Genomic DNA, 4283 nt, shown 5'->3' with positions numbered 1-4283 from the left:
CGACAGAAATTTTCAAACAGAATTTTTTTCTTAATAATTGGAAAAGTAAAGCGGTTGAGTTTTCGAATATAATTTTACAAACTTTATAACAGTTTTCTAGTTTTATCGGACACTGGCCATCTTACCTATGAAGAATGGTTCTAATAAAGCATCATAAGCTCATAAAAATTATTTAAATAATCTAATTATAAAAAATTGTTTTTAGCTATTGTTTTTCTTTTAAATTTAATAGTTGGCAACACATTTCATGCGTTCAGTTGACTATATGGACATATCAGAATTATTACAACTGATTCCACCAGAGAGCAATTTTTAGCAATAAGCAAACGTAAGCATTAGGTCTGTTTAAATTTTCATTAAATAATTAATCAGTATTCTACTAGAAATTTCGTAAATGCAACTGTAATAATTTTTTTTCCTCTTGGAATCTCACATTTTACAATGCATTCCAACTTATTTAGAACTATTCTAGATGGAACTATAATTCAGTCAAGCTTTTTTTTCTTCTATAGTAGCTTTCCAGATGATTTCACGACAAAAATTAATTTGCAAAAATATTATGGAGAAAAAACATCAACTGAGCATTAATGGGTTAATTACTTAAACATTTTTTTTAATCAATTCTTCCTCTTATAGTTTTCAAGTTCTGTGAAAACAAAATAAATTCCCAGAATGTGTATATAAAATCAACCTTGAACGCTTATGAACTTTTGACCGTAAAAACTTTTTATACGAAATGAACGAAATAAAATAAAACATTGTAGGCGGAATAACGGCGTGTGATAGGGGTTAAGAGAGGGACTTGATCTAACCATAGCATGCCATTTAATCTCCTACCTACCCATCAGGAAATAAATAAAAAAAATTTCGAGATCGTGTACGTAAGTCTTCTAAGTAACTATTTATTCGGAACTAAGTTAATCGAATGTTTGCAGAATTTAAGAAGGTCAAGCTCTACGAAATTTGGCAGACTCGTATAAGGGCTATTTTCAGAGCTAAAGCACATTAACCTAGTTTTAATCATGTTTTTTTTCTCTCCTTTTTTTTAAGTTTTTACGTAACCAATCTAGTCATACGTTATTTCCTTTTCCAGTTTCGATAAAATTATTGTTAGAAGGTTAATTACTGTTTTTTTTTTGGTAATTTTATATTTATACTTATTTTCAAGCTTCAATCTAATAAAGGATTGATGCATAGGACAAATGCTTTTGGAATTGAAAAAAAAAAAAAAGTAAATACTAAAGCATTAAATCAAGGGTTGCTTAACGTTCCTGACTTTAAATGTAAAATCGTACTAACTTAGTAGAACCCTTGTATGACCAAGAAACGGAATTTAGTTTTTATTACTAAGTTAAACGGTAATTTTGTATTTATTTATTTTAATTCTATCTCTGACTTGAACATTCCTTAAATTTACAAAGTAAGACATTATTTTCCTGTTCTAGTCCTGCAAAAAATTAAAATTTTTATATGCATTTTTTGTACGAAAGATAATTTTTTTTTCATTTGCCACAAAAGCCTTTTATTGAATTTACAGCACTTGTGATTAAACTATTTTAATGTGCTTTAGGCGGTCGTCTAAATATTATATAAGCTAGGTTTTTCCCCTTTTGGACCCCTCCCCCTTGTAGGCAAAAATAAGGAAATTACAACCCCCCTACCTTCCGTCGGCCGAAGACACCCCGTGTAGAATTGTGACTGATACACGTTAAATCTGTCGAGTTACCAAGTCCTCCATGTTCCCATAATAAATCATGCCTCTGGGGGTACTGATCTAGGAGTTTCCTTGTCTCCTGGATTAGTTCAAAGTTACAAGGCTGCGGAATTGAACATTAGTAGTCGAAAACCCAAAATTGGGTCAACTGTTCAACGACGATTTTACAGTAATAATCTAATTTTAAGAAAATCAGGAATAAATTCGAATAAAAAATAAAACGAAAAAAAAAGGTTAAAAATTATATTTAAAAAAAATTTTTTTTTAATAAAATTATTAATTTCTAATTTTTCTTAAAAAAATTTTAAAATTAGGAGATTTTAGTATCGTACGTAAGCGTTGCTCATACCTCTTCCCCCCTGTCAGCAAAAATGAGACAATTACAATATCTTTTAGTGCTTAAAGTAATATTTAAACGGTATGCATTTTTTCATTAGTTATGAAATTTTTTTTACCGTTTGCCACATTTGCGATTAAAATATCCTATTCAGATGCGTTAACTAAGTACCATACTTAAAGTTTAAATTTTGACCCATTAATATAACATGTTAATTTGTGGAAACCCGTTCATTATATTGAAAAAAGTAAAAGTAAAAGTGATTTATTTATTGATTTATTAATTTTTTTTTTAATGTCCGGACAGTACAATACAAACATTACCTAAGTGTAAACTCTCATGTTAATTAATAAAGAAGTATATAAACTTCTCTTATTACATTAAATACAGATGCTTCTCTAAAAATGTACGAAAAGTAGGCAGAATTTATCTTTGCATTTTCTATCAAAAGTATGTAACAAGTATTTTTGACAATATATAAATATCCGCCCCTAGTAAAAATGAGAGATAAACGCAAAAACACAAGAAAAGTGCAAAAATGCAAGTTTTAGCAATATATTCATATCGGTACGTTCGATCGAATGTGAGAAAAACTTAACAAAATGCAGTCTCTCTGTTTTGAGAGGGAAAAAACTCCATTGATGAAAATTAATTTGAAGGGTAAAATATGTAGCCATTTGTGGCCAAACTATTTTATATATACATACTGTATATTTTTAATGATCCCTATAACATGAACTGGATTCTGACGATTTGGCGATTACAGTTGGTGAGACTAGTCGACGATATGGGAAAACTCCCCTATTCTACATATACCATAAAAACATTGTTATACTAAACTATACAATGCAATCAAAAGCAATTTTCTTTTGGACAAAAGTCTGAATTAAACACTAAAAGTCAACAAATTGCTTGGCGCATTTTTCCGTTGTTGATACGCGTATTTCCACCTCTTCATAATCATCATAATGAGTTGTATCACCTGGTCCTTTACACTTCGGAATAAATGGAGCTTCCACTTTTTTCTGAAATATCATGGTCCAGTCAGTTGTAGAAAACCATTTGTGGTTCTTTATGTCATTGACTCCATTTTTCAAATTTCCATATCTTTTAGTGAGATCAACTTGTAACAAGTTTGTCATAAGATCCTTCAAATCAGAGGTAAAGTGAGAGGGAAATCCCACTTTTCCGGCCACAATTTTTTTATAAGTGTCCATTGGATCTATGGCGCAAAATGGAGAGTGTCCAGCAGTCATTTCGTACACAAGCACGCCAAAGGCCCACCAATCTGCAGCTTTATTATGACCTTTGAAGAGAATAATTTCTGGTGCAACGTACTCTGGTGTTCCACAAAAAGTCCATGTTCGTCCTTTTACTTGTTTTGCAAAACCAAAGTCAGTAATTTTTACATAGCCTTGCTGATCAATCAACAAATTTTCCGGTTTTAAATCTCTGTGTATCAGACCCAAATGGTGAAGGTACTCAAATATAAGAACTATCTGTGCAGCATAAAAACGTGAATCAGCTTCACTGAAATGACCGACTCGCCGAAGACGAGAAAACATTTCGCCACCAGGCACAAATTCTAATACCATATACAAATTCGTATTATCCTTAAAGCATAAATCTAGCTTTACAATAAAAGGAAAACTAACTGCGTGCAAAATATTTTTCTCGTCAAAAACGTGTTCAATTTGTTTCATTTTCACAATTTTTTCTTTATCAAGAATTTTAATTGCGAAGTAGTTTTCAGATGATTTGCGCTGAGCTAGTATAACATGACCAAAGGAGCCTATTCCCAGAGTTTTTATTCGGTCAAAATCACCTATACTTGTAATAGTATCAACACTTGGCTTGCTCAATTTTTCTTCAAAATCTTTCTTTGCTTTTACTAAAAACATTTCTATACTTTCCCCTGCATCTCCTTTTTTAGCTGTTTCAGTATTTGCCATTTTCGTACAAACAAATATATCCTCATGAATTAAAAATACTTAACTTTTATTAATATTTTTCCCCTAATTTCATTTACTTATAAAACTTAAGTACACACTTAATCAGTATTAAATCACAAAGTATGGAAATGCTAGAAGTCAATTCTGAACTAGATCAGAAACTTAGGTATTAAGTATGGTAACGGTTATAATCAAGTTTGGCCTCACCAAAGCTTTGAAATTCAAATATTTTACCATCTATCTCCAATCTCAAATTTATATCAAAATTTCTCTCAGAGAT

At 30.7% G+C, this 4283-nt stretch overlaps 1 pseudogene; it reads right to left on the bottom strand.

Moving 5' to 3' along the window:
• Window positions 1–2340: 2340 nt before the first annotated feature.
• LOC107447441 (cAMP-dependent protein kinase catalytic subunit alpha pseudogene) lies at window positions 2341–4058 on the bottom strand (annotated as a pseudogene).
• Between the last annotated feature and the right edge of the window lie 225 nt (window positions 4059–4283).

The sequence above is a fragment of the Parasteatoda tepidariorum genome, chromosome 4 (genome assembly GCF_043381705.1).
Source record: "Parasteatoda tepidariorum isolate YZ-2023 chromosome 4, CAS_Ptep_4.0, whole genome shotgun sequence".
NCBI classification, from domain to species: domain Eukaryota; kingdom Metazoa; phylum Arthropoda; class Arachnida; order Araneae; family Theridiidae; genus Parasteatoda; species Parasteatoda tepidariorum.
This window is presented reverse-complemented; position numbering and strand designations above follow the sequence as displayed.